Source organism: Rhinopithecus roxellana, chromosome 12 (assembly GCF_007565055.1).
Source record: "Rhinopithecus roxellana isolate Shanxi Qingling chromosome 12, ASM756505v1, whole genome shotgun sequence".
Classification (NCBI taxonomy): Eukaryota; Metazoa; Chordata; class Mammalia; order Primates; family Cercopithecidae; genus Rhinopithecus; species Rhinopithecus roxellana.
Genome location: NC_044560.1, coordinates 121,904,346 through 121,917,373, shown reverse-complemented (window position 1 = coordinate 121,917,373; position 13,028 = coordinate 121,904,346). Strand labels below are relative to the sequence as shown.

Here is a 13,028-nt window from a genome sequence, read left to right as displayed (position 1 = left end):
CTTTGTTCTTTTTGCTTAGGATTGTCTTGGCAATGCGGACTCTTTTTTGGTTCCATATGAACTTTAAAGTAGTTTTTTCCAATTCTGTAAAGAAAGTCATAGTTTGATGTGGATGGCATTGAATCTATAAATTACTTTGGGCAGTATGGCCATTTTCATGATATTGATTCTTCCTATCCATGAGCATGGAATGTTCTTCCATTTGTTTGTGTCCTCTTTTATTTTGTTGAGCAGTGGTTTGTAGTTCTCCTTGAAAAGGTCCTTCACATCCCTTGTAAGTTGGATTCCTAGGTATTTTATTCTCTTTGAAGCACTTGTGAATGGGAGTTCACTTATGATTTGGCTCTCTGTCTGTCTGTTATTGGTGTATAGGAATGCTTGTGATTTTTGCACATTGATTTTGTATCCTGAGACTTTGCTGACGTTGCTTATCAGCTTAAGGAGATTTTGGGCTGCGATGATGGAGTTTTCTAAATATACACACATGTCATCTGCAAACAGGGACATTTGATTTCCTCTTTTCCTGACTGAATACCCTTCCTTTCTTTCTCTTGCCTGATTTCCCTGGCCAGAACTTCCAATACTGTGTTGAATAGGAGTGGTAAGAGAGGGCATCCCTGTCTTGTGCCAGTTTTCAAGGGAATGCTTCCAGTTTTTGCCCAATCAGTATGATATTGGCTGTCGGTTTGTCATAAATAGCTCTTATTATTTTGAGATATGTTCCATTAATACCTAATTTATTGAGAGTTTTTAGCATGAAGGGCTGCTGAATTTTGTTGAAGGCCTTTTCTGCATCCATTGAGATAATCATGTGGGTTTTGTTGTTGGTTCTGTTTATGTGATGGATTACGTTTATTGATTTGTGTATGTTGAACCAGCCTTGCATCCCAGGGATGAAGCCGACTTGATCATGGTAGATAAGCTTTTTGATATGCTGCTGGATTCGGTTTGCCAGTATTTTGTTGAGGATTTTCGCATCAATATTCATCAGGGATATTGGTCTAAAATTCTCTTTTTTTGTGTGTCTCTGCCAGGCTTTGGTATCAGGATGATGCTGGCCTCATAAAATGAGTTAGGGAGGATTCCCTCTTTTTCTATTGATTGGAATCGTTTCAGAAGGAATGGTACCAGCTCCTCTTTGTACCTGTGGTAGAATTTGGTTGTGATTCCATCTGGTCCTAGACTTTTTTTGGTTGGTAGGCTCTTAATTATTGCCTCAATTTCAGAGCCTGTTATTGGTCTATTCAGAGATTCAGCTTCTTCCTGGTTTAGTCTTGGGAGGGTGTATGTGTCCAGGAATTTATCCATTTCTTCTAGATTTTCTAGTTTATTTTCGTAGAGGTGTTTATAGTATTCTCTGATGGTAGTTTGTATTTCTGTGGGATTGGTGGCAATATCCCTTTTATCATTTTTTATTGTGTCTGATTCTTCTTTCTTTTCTTCTTTATTAGTCTTGCTAGCAGTCTCTCCATTTTGTTGATCTTTACAAAAAACCAACTGCTGGATTCATTGATTTTTTGAAGGATTTTTTATGTCTCTATCTCCTTCAGTTCTGCTCTGATCTTAGTCATTTCTTGCCTTCTGCTAGCTTTTAAATGTGTTTGCTCTTGCTTCTCTAGTTCTTTTAATTGTGATGTAAGGGTGTCGATTTTAGATCTTCCCTGCTTTCTCCTGTGGGCATTTAGTGCTATAAATTTTCCTCTACACATTGCTTTAAATGTGTCCCAGAGATTCTGGTATGTCGTGTCTTTGTTCTCATTGGTTTCAAAGAACGTCTTTATTTCTGCCTTCATTTCATTATATACCCAGTAGTCATTCAGGAGCAGGTTGTTCAGTTTCCATGTAGTTGAGCAGTTTTGAGTGAGTTTCTTAATCCTGAGTTCTAATTTGATTGCACTGTGGTCTGAGAGACAGTTTGTTGTGATTTCTGTTCTTTTTTTTTTTTTTTTTTTTTTTTTTTTTTTGAGACGGAGTCTTGCTCTGCCACCCAGGCTGGAGTGCAGTGGCCGGATCTCAGTTCACTGCAAGCTCCGCCTCCCGGGTTTACGCCATTCTCCTGCCTCAGCCTCCCGAGTAGCTGGGACTACAGGCGCCCGCCTCGTCGCCCGGCTAGTTTTTTGTATTTTTAAGTAGAGACAGGGTTTCACCGTATTAGCCAGGATGGTCTCGATCTCCTGACCTCGTGATCCGCCCGTCTCGGCCTCCCAAAGTGCTGGGATTACAGGCTTGAGCCACCGCGCCCGGCCCGATTTCTGTTCTTTTACATTTTCTGAGGAGTGCTTTACTTCCAGCTATGTGGTCAATTTTGGAATAAGTGTGATGTGGTGCTAAGAAGAATGTATATTCTGTTGATTTGGGGTGGAGAGTTCTGTAGATGTCTTTTAGGTCTGCTTGGTGCAGAGCTGAGTTCACAGTTTTATAGGAATGACATAATATTATTTCCCCATTGGAAAGACCTTCTGCTCGTGTTTAGGGAAGATGAGTAGAGGAAATAAGACTTAAAGGCAGGAATATTAGTTAACTCAGGCAAGAGATTATTATGATCTCAAATTGAGGTGGTGTTAGGGGAGTTAAAGGGGAGGAACTAGAATGGAGAAATATTTAGGAGGCAGAATCCACAGGATTTAGTGACCTTTTGTATATGAAACAGAAGGAGAAGCCAAGGATAAACCCCAGATCAGTGGCTCCTGCCTGACTCTACAGCTCCATCACTTGTCACTTTACCGCTTCCTGTTGGCTTTCCTGTCACTGGTCTTCTTTCTGTTCTTTGAACATTCCATGATCCTCTATGACTCAGCACTTCTGCATATCTGTCTCTGTCTCTTTCTATCTGTCTGTCTCTCTCTATTTCTGTCTCTCTCTCTCTTTCTTGCCTGGAGTCTTCTTTACCACTACTCTGCCATTCTCCATCCTTTCACCTAATCAATTCCTACTTATTCTATAGAATTCTGGACAAAATGTTATTTCCTCAAAAACTCATCCCTTACCACCTCTGTCCCTGAATCAGGTCAGGTTCCCCCCTATTATATACTACCCTATCATTTTATACTACTACTTTATAGTACTTAACACAATTAGAATTCATTAATTATTTTTCTCTACAACTAGGAGATAAATCCCATAAGATCAAGGATCATTAGGTCTTTTCAACAGATATATCCTTGGAACCTAACACATAGTAAATGTTAAATAATTATTAATTGAATGAATGAATGAACCTTGATCTAAATTTTTTTAAGAGGATCTAGGAAAATAAGATTGATGTTTTGGAAATTTATAATGGAAATAAAATGTGGTTGTTAAGAGGTTAGACTCTCAAGCCAAACTTCCTAGGTCCAAATCCTAAATCCTAGCTCTTGTCTCAGTTTCTTTACCAACAGAAATGGGGATAATAATAGTATTAAACACATAATGTGGTGGTGAGGGTTAAATGATATAAAGTATGTAAAAGAAATTAGTACCTAGTACATGGTAAGTGCCCAAAACTGTGAATGTTTAAAAATTATTTTTCTTTTTTGATCAAAATAAATAATTAGCTATATTTAAGAAGTATAGGCTGGGCACGGTGGCTCATGTCTGTAATCCCAGCACTTTGGGAGGCCAAGGCGAGTGGATCACTTGAGGTCAGGAGTTCAAGACCAGTCTGGCCAGCATGGTGAAACCCCATCTCCACTAAAAATGCAAAAAACCTAGTCAGGGGTGGTGGCGCATGCCTGTAGTCCCAGCTACCTGGGAGGCTGAGGCAGGAGAATGGCTTGAACCCAGGAGGTAGAAGTTGCAGTGAGCCAAGATCACGCCACTGCACTCCAGCCTGGGTGACAGAGCAAGACTCCGTCTTAAAAAAAAAAAGAAGAAGAAGAAGAAGAAGAGGAGGAGGAGGAGGAGGAGTATACTGGCTAGGCACGTTGGCTCACGCCTGTAATCCCAGCACTTTGGGAGGCCGAGGTGGGCAAATCACTTGAGGCCAGGAGTTCGAGACCAACCTGGCCAACATGGTGAAACCCTGTCTCCACTAAAAATACAAAAACTGGCCGGGTGTGGTGGTAGGGGCCTATAATCCCAGCTGCTCGGGAGACTGAGGCAGGAGAATTGCTTGAATCTGGGAGGCAGAGGTTGCAGTGAGCTGAGATCGCACCACTGCTCTCCAGTCTGGGCGACAGAGCAAGACCTTGTCTGAAAAAAAAAAAAAGGAAGCACATTGAGTTGAAAGAAATGCTGTAAATTTATTTTTCCTAGTTTTTAAAGCCCAACATTGTTTCAGAATATGACATTATGATCATTTTATAATAATTTCTGTTACCATGACTATAATCATGCAATAAGATTAGGGCAAATCACATAACTTCTCTGAACCTTGTTCCTCATCTATGAAATGATTATGTCTCAAGTCCTTTATTACTTGATTTTGAGTAAAATCTCACTCATATAAACTAGAATATAAGCGCCATACCCATCAATGTTAAGGCTTTTTCACTTAATATGATTCATTTCAACAGTTGGGGTACCAAGTAGTTTATATAGAGGTGATATTTGAGCTAAGCTGTGAAGAACATAGAATTTCCTTATTTGGAGAGGGGAAATTTGTATGTATCTGTCTGTCACACATGTCCAAACAGAAAAATGGTCTTTAGTACTTTCTGTTTAATACAAGGTGGAGTCCAGCCCATGCCCAGGATTCCCCAGCCTTAATCCTGGGAAAGAAAACTGTTAAGTGAACAATTTCAGTCAGTTCCCGTGTCCTCAGTTTAGAAGGTAGGAGAATCAGAACTCTTTTAAACCATGGATTTTTAAGTTTCTTACTGATCTTGTGGTTCTCAGAGCTCTTGCTGCACATTTAAGCATGTCTAGCTCTTGCAAGGACCACCTGCAAAGTACTTGGTTGTTAGGAGCCTGTGAGGCCATTTTGATACATTTTAAAATCTTGCCTAAGTGGCACTTGAAGCACGTTGAAGGCAAAGAAAGCATGGCTCATTTATAGGATGACATGCTGGTGGGGGTTCTCATAATAGCAGGTATTTATAGAAGGCTAGTGATTTTTCTGGAAGTGGAGATGTCACAGCCAGTGTGATATGTAATGGAGAAGCAGCTGTGGTAGAGTTTTATTTTTATAGTTCTAGACAGTCTACAGGTAGGTAGGGAAGCTATCTAAGCCATAGAACAGAAAGTTGGCATGAAGCATCTCTTCTTTTCAGGGCAAGGCTTGCTTTGTGATCCGAGGGGCAAGGGGTGGGTAAATGCACTGGTTGTAAAACTAAACAAGAACTCCTTGAAAATGTTTGGTGCTTTCTACAGGGCCTGCTCAGTGTTAAAGCACTTAAGGGCTGTGTGTGTGTGTGTGTGTGTGTGTGTGTGTGTGTGTGTGTGTGTGTGTGTGTGTGGTGATAGGGCCACAAGGCAAGCAGCTGCCTGATTGTCCATTTTCTTACACACACACACACACACACACACACACACACACAGTTATCTACCAGGTCCACCATCTCTGACTGCTTTGCGTCAAAAAACAGACTGTAGGAAGGAACAAAATAGGGATGTTTTACCTTTATGACCCACTGGAGTCACTAGTAAAGCAGGTAGGGGTGTGTGTGTGTTTGTGTGTGTGCGTGCGCACGTGTGTGTGTTTTAACTGTGGTACACTACCAAATCTAACATTATATATTGCTTCTCTTTACACCTGCTTATTCCTCCGCACAATTTATCCATATCCTAATCACTTGAAGACCTATAACTAATAAAATAGACTGTTTTAAAAGCCTATATAGTTCTTGGGCATTTGAATATTTGATAAGTAGAATAACTTCACAATGTATGTATTTTCTTTTTGTGTCTTAGGAAAATGTGAATGAAGGAGTATCACAAAGATGATATTTGGGAAAACTTCATCTATAAAGTAATCGTTTCTCCCATGAGTTTCTAAGCAATTTTTGTGGCAGTTGTTTCTGTTACTGTTTTTGTTAAGAGCCCACCAGGTTCCAGGCACTGACCTAACCACTTTACATGGTTTTTTCTTTATTTTACAGATAAGGGTGTTAAAATCAAAGAAAGGCAGTCAAAACTTTAAATAAAAAATTAAGTCACCCCTAATGAAATAATAAGTCAAGGCAACATCATCAATGACTGTTAAAACCATTAGGTGAAAAGCTGACAAGGAACTTTGTAAGAGAGAGATCAGGTCAAAAACACCAAAACCCACTGGTCATTTCTAACAGCATGAAAAGAAAGACAATCAGACGTTATATGTCTCCCGATGTGATGCAATAGAAAGTATGCAACACAGCCTGTGAAGTAATTCCCACAAAAAGCCCAAATCTTATCAAGTCTCTAGAACTCACTATTATTTTTCAATATTAGGATGTTGGGGAAGAAGGGAACTTGTAGTTTAAGAGACATAATAACCAAATTAAATGTCTGCACCTTGTTTGCATCTTGATTTGAACAAACATCCTGTGTTAAAGAAAAATAAAAATAAAGAGCCAGGCACAGTGGTTCATGCCTATAATCCCAGGACTTTGGGAGGCTGAGGCAGGAGGATCAGTTCAGGTTAGGAGTTCAAGACCAGCCTGGACAACACATTGAGACCCCATCTCTACAAAAAATAAAAAAATTAGGAATGGTAGCACCTGAAAAGTTCCAACTTTTCAGGAGGCTGAGGTGGGAGGTTCACTTGAGCCCACGAGGTTGAGGCTGCAGTGAGCCATGATCACACCACTGCACTCCAGCTTAGGTAACAGAGAGAGACCCTGTCTCAAAAAAAAGAAAAAGAAAAAGAAAAGTTAATTATGGAAATCTGAACACTCAATATTTGATATTAAGGAATTACTAATTTTACTTCTTATCTTTTAGAGATTCATACCAGAGGTATTTACCAATGAAATGATATTTGCAAGATTTGCTTTCAAAGTAATCTATGGAGGAGGTAGGAAAGGAGTTGGTAAACAGTAGGTTAAAGAAATTTGTCTTTGTGTTGATAATTATTGAAGTTAAGTGATGTATACATCATGGGGACTCAACATACTGCTGTCTCTGTCCTTTTTTTTTTTTTTTTTTTTTTTGCTTGCCTTGTTCTGGAGTAAAGTGATATGATCTTGGCTCACTGTAACCTCGATCTCCCAGGCTCCAGTGATCTTCCCACCTCAGCCAGCTCCCCCCAAGTAGCTGGGACTGTGGCTATGGGACTACAAGTGTGCACCACCACGCCTGGCTAATTTTTTGTACTTTCCATAGAGGCAGGGTTTCGCCATATTGCCAGGCTGGTCTTGAACTCCTGAGCTCAAGTGATCCACCTGCCTCAGCCTCCCAAAGCTCTGGGATTATAGGCGTGAGCCGCCACGCCTGGCCCTGTCTCTGTACTTTTTTGTTTGATTGCCAGGCTGGTCTTGAACTGCTGGGCTCAAGCAGTCCTCCCACCTTGGGCTCCCAAAGTGCTGGAATTACAGGCATGAGCCACCACACCCAGCCAGTAAAGATTTTTAAAAACCAACCTTCTGAGCCCCGGAGTTTGAGATCACCCTGGGCAACATGGTGAAACCCCATCTCTACAAAAAAATGCAAAAAAATTAGCCAGGCAGCTGGGCACAGTGCTCGTGCCTGTAATCCCAGTACTTTGGGAGGCTGAGGCAAGCGGATCACAAAGTGAGGAGATCAAGACCATCCTGGCCAACATGGTGAAACCCTGACTCCACTAAAAATATAAAAAATTAGCTGGACGTGGTGGTGCGTGCCTGTAGTCCCAGCTACTCGGGAGGCTGAGGCAGGAGAATTGCTTAAACCAGGAAGTTGGAGGTTGCAGTGAGCCGAAATCGCACCACTGCACTCCAACCTGGCGACAGAGTGAGACTGTGTCTCAAAAAAATTAAAAAATAAAAAATAATTAGCCAGGCATAGTGGCATCTTGGAAAACTAAGTTGGGAGAATTCCTTGAGCCCAGGAGGTCAAAGTTGCAGCAAGCCATGGTCGTGCCACTGCACTCCAGCCTAGATAATAGAGCAAGACCCTGTGTCAAAAAAAAAAAAAAAAAAAAAAAGGCTTCTACATGTTTGCTTAAATTAATAGATTATTGATGGACATGTTTATGGCTGTTAGGTTTGCAATGGAAAAGAAACACTACATTAAACCTAGTCTACTTAGCTTTATTCTCAGGAGTAATCAGGCTTTTTAAAAAATGTTGCTAGGTTACAATAAGGCAAGGAGTATAGATGTTTGAAAGGGACTTCCCTTTTACATTCTAAGATACATGAGGGGAAAAAGAAACTCCCAACAAGGAAACTTACACGGCCTTCTGCCTTTCAGATGAGCCTAGGTCCGAAGCATAAGCTGTAACAGTGTTAATACAGCTGACAGAGCCCAAACATTTACACAGCTCAAATGAACATGTTCCCAAGAGCATCAATCATGAGCCCTAGCCAAAGCCTCTAGGGAGCCATGTATAATTAGCTTTGAAAAATATTTTGCAGAAAGTTTCTCGATGGTTTTAATATTGATCTATTTTGAAGACAGCTGTAATCTAAATTGATACTTGAGCTCTAATTCTAGATTAACCTAGTGGTTTCAAGCCATTACCGATGCTGTAAAAACTGAAATTTTAGAATTTTAATAAACTGACCATTATTTTCTAATAATATTTCTAGTTATATTGTTTTATAGTTTATAATTCCATTAGTTAAATGTGATATTAATTGCCTATAGTACAATATTATAGAGATGTAGTATGATGTAATAGTTAAGAGTTTGAGCTTTAGAACCAGACTGCCTGGGTGTGAATCCTGGCTTTGTCACTTCCTAGCAGAGTGACCTTTCAATGAGTTACTCAAGCTTTCTATGCTTATGTTTTCTCATACATAAATATGGGAGTAGTAATAGTAATCAAAATTTTCCAGAGAAACAAAACTAGTGAGAGATGATAGATAGATAGATACATGCATATATACATACATACATACATATATACATACATAGATAGGATTTATTTCAAGGAAATGGCCTATGTGATGTGGGCAGCTGAGAAGTATGAAATCTGTAGAGCAGGTCAGAAATTTTGGGGCAGGACCTGGTGCTGCAATCTTGAGGCAGAATTTCTTATTTCTCAGAGAAACCTCAGACTTTTGCTTGTAAGACTTTTCGGTCGATTGTATGAGGCCCACCCATATAATTGAGGATAATCTGCATTAGATAAAGTCAACTGATTGTAAATATTAACCACATCTGCAAATTACCGGCACAGCAACACTTAGATTAGTGTTTGGTTGAATAGGTGGGTACCATAGCCTAGTCAAATTAACACGTAAAACTAACCATCGGGCCAGGCGCGGTGGCTCACACCTGTAATCCTAACACTTTGGAAGGCTGAGGGGGTTTGGATCACGAGGTCACGAATTCAAGACCAGCCTGGCCAAGATGGTGAAACCCTGTCTCTACTAAAAATGAAAAAATTAGCCAGGCGTGTTGGCAGGCACCTGTAATCCCAGCTACTCGGTAGGCTGAGGCAGGAGAATCACTTGAACCCAGAGAGTGGAGGTTGCAGTGAGCCGAGATCAGATCACTGTACTCCTGCCTGTGCGACAGCGTGAGACTCCATCTCAAAACAAAATAAAACAAAACAAAACTTACCATCATACCTACTATCAAATTCATAACACTGTGACAATTAAATGTGTTAATGCATATAAAGCACTTAGAATGGAGCCTAACACATAGGAAGCCCTCATAAAGGCTAAGTAAAAGAGCTTTGCTTTGTAAGATCAGCCACCATTTATTAAATAACTATAATATGCGAAGTTCTGTGTCTAACATTGTGGGAAATTCAGTGATAGTCACTATAGAATCATAATGTATCTGCACAGGATTAAACCATGGAGATCATTTAGGCCAGCCTCTCATCTTAAAACTGTAGAAGCTGAGGTCCAATGTTTTTGTAAATATACAACCAGGGTGGTTTTTTTTTTTTAATGCTAGTGATGAACAATACGCAGAGAAAGCCCTGACCTCATGAGCCTTACGTCCTAATAAGATACCTATTGATGACTATTTCATTCTCAAATCTAACCAATATTCTTACTCAGTTTTCACACAGGAAGGGAAGGAGAAATTGGGCTCAGAGACTGTGCTGCTGCAAGCCAAGTGTGCCTAAAACGAACGGATGAAGCAAAAATGTTTCTATATATCATTTTGTTTGTATGGTTGTTTTTTGTTTGTTTGTTTTTATTTTGAGAGAGTCTTACTCTGTCACTCAATCTGGAGTACAGTGGTGTCGTCATGGCTCATTGCAGCCTCAACCTCCTGGGCTTGAGTAGCAATTTTTTTTTTTTTTTTTTTTTTTTTTTTAGAGACAGCATCTTGCTATGTTGCCCAGGCTGGTCTTGAACTCCTGGCCTCGAGTGATCCTCCTGTCTTGTCCCCCCACAGTGCTGGGATTACAGGCATGAGCCACCTTTAGACTCAGGGGCTTAGTAACTAGGCTTTTCCACATTGACATTACCATTTTGTTTGAAATTTTAATGTAGCCCTTCTGTGAGGTCTTTATATCAGGACTCAAGTCATTTCTCAACAATGTACTAAATACTTCTGAATGGCGCAAGGGAAATTAAGAATGTACTTTCTTAGCACTTAGTTTTCAACCACTGTGAAACTTGGCCATTGGGGAAGTTGTCTCTTACCCCTTTACATGGAGAGCCATTAACAATAATTGCATTAAAACATTAGTAATACGGCCGGGCGCGGTGGCTCAAGCCTGTAATCCCAGCACTTTGGGAGGCCGAGACGGGCGGATCACGAGGTCAGGAGATCCAGACCATCCTGGCTAACACTATGAAACCCCGTCTCTACTAAAAAATACAAAAAACTAGCCGGGCGAGGTGGCGGGCGCCTGTAGTCCCAGCTACTCGGGAGGCTGAGGCAGGAGAACGGCGTAAACCCGGGAGGCGGAGCTTGCAGTGAGCTGAGATCCGGCCACTGCACTCCAGCCCGGGCGACAGAGCGAGACTCCGTCTCAAAAAAAAAAAAAAAAAACATTAGTAATACATCTGTAGTACATTTTATAGTTTTACAGAGTACTTTTGAGAGGTAAGCAAAGCAAGTATTATTATACTACTTAGAAGATATCTAAGGCTCAAGAGTTGTAAAGTGGGTGGCCCAAGACTCCATAATAAATATCAGGTTCTAGCTGCCTTATTCCTAGTGTAATGTGCTCTTTGCTATATATTACTCTGCTGGCAGTGTCTGGTGGGTATAGGTCTGGAGAGGAGCTGCTTCCCAACCCTACAGCTCTCTTCTTTAGTTCTTTTTTTTTTTTTTCTTTTTTTTAAAGAGACAGGATCTCACTCTGTATCCCAGGCTGGAGTGTAATGGCACAATCACAGCTGTCTAGCAACCTCAAACTCCTGGACCCAAGCATTCCTTCCACCTCAGTCCTGAAGTAGCTGGGACTACAGGTATATGCCACCACACCCAGCTTGATTTTTTGTAGATATGGGGTTTTGCTATGGTGCTGAGGCTGGTCTTTAACTTCTAGCCTCAAGCGATCCTCCCACCTTGGCCTCCAAAAGTACTGGCACCTGAGCCACGTTGCCCAGCTTCCTTAGTTTTTAAGTGAAGGCAGTCTTTACCTATAGTTAATCTTTACCTATAATTAATTTGAATGTAACTTTTTGACTTTGCTTTAAACAAGTGATAGTAAATATTTTTAAACCTGCAGCTTGTTTTGCTGAGAAAAAGCCTCTCTGGAGTTTAACCAAACCTGGAGGCTATGAAGTTAGTGAATTTATTTTTATCTTTTTCTTGCTCTGGAAATTAATCTGAATGTTTTCAGTAATGTGTACCTTTCTTTGGATTAGACATAAATGTACCTTTATGTGATAATTTGGCTAGGTTTTATGAGTGTACTTGTAAATTTGGGTCTTATTTTAATTAACCATAACTGTCTGAAACTTGAATTTTGGAAAGTTTTCTCTGCATTTGTTGATTCTGCCAGGTCACAATGGTAGCTCTGAAACTTACATATATACCTTTTATTACTTGACAAATATTTCTCCAACAGATATAAGATTATTTAAAATTGCTTTTCTGTTCACAGTGTATAGTCCAGTTAAACAGGAAAGTCTCTGAAATTAGTCTCACCTTTGTGCCTGTTTCTACTATAGCATTTGGCACATCATATTGTAACCATTTACTTATATGTGTAGCTGGGACTACAGGCATGTGCCACCATACCGGCACATACTTTTTTAAATTTTGTGTAGAGACAGGGTCTCACTGTGTTGCCCAGGCTGGTCTCCCAACTCCTGGCCTCAAGTAATCCTCTCACCTGAACCTCTTGAGCCGTTGGGATTACATATATGAGCCACTGCACTAAGCATGTCTGTGGGTTTTGAAAAGAACTTTGTTGTGGCACCTTTTAGAGGTAATGAAATACAATGAAAAGAATAACATTGGAGTCAATCAGACCTCCTGGTTCCAAATCTCAGGTTTGTCACATTTGCTAGCGCCTTGGGCAAATTACTTAAACTTTCTGAACCTCAGTTTACATACCTTTAAAATAAGGAAAATAGTACTGATTTTATAAGGTTGCTGTGATAAATTATTAAAAGTACCCAAAACAGTTCTGCTACATAGCAGATGCTTCACAAATATCTTCTTTTTTGTTAGCATCCCTAGGCCTAGCAGTTCAGTACTTAAGGTCTCCTTAAACTTTTGTTGAATAACTTAATGATTAGATGAATACATATTCTTTTCAAAGAAGAAGAATCATATTTAAAGTAAAGAATAGCCAGGCATGGTGGCTCATGCCTGTAATCCCAGCACTTTGGGAGGCTGAGCCAGGTGGATTGCTTGAGCCCTGGAGTTCAAGACCAGCCTGGGCAACATGGTAAAACCCCGTCTGCACTAAAAATACAAAAATGAGCCACTGCGCCTGGCTTGTTTTTTCATTAGCCTTTCCTTTATTTTCCTGTATTTTTGTACTCGAGGCTGAGAGTGGGAGGATCACTTGAGCCTAGGAGACAGAGGCTAAAGTGAGCTGAGATTGCACCACTGCA

General features: G+C 40.4%; 1 protein-coding gene across 1 annotated transcript in view; it reads left to right on the top strand.

The window, feature by feature from the left end:
• ZSWIM5 (zinc finger SWIM-type containing 5) overlaps nt 1-13,028 on the top strand; it is a 191,331-nt gene that overhangs the window by 103,450 nt on the left and 74,853 nt on the right. The gene's annotated exons all lie outside the window — the stretch shown is intronic.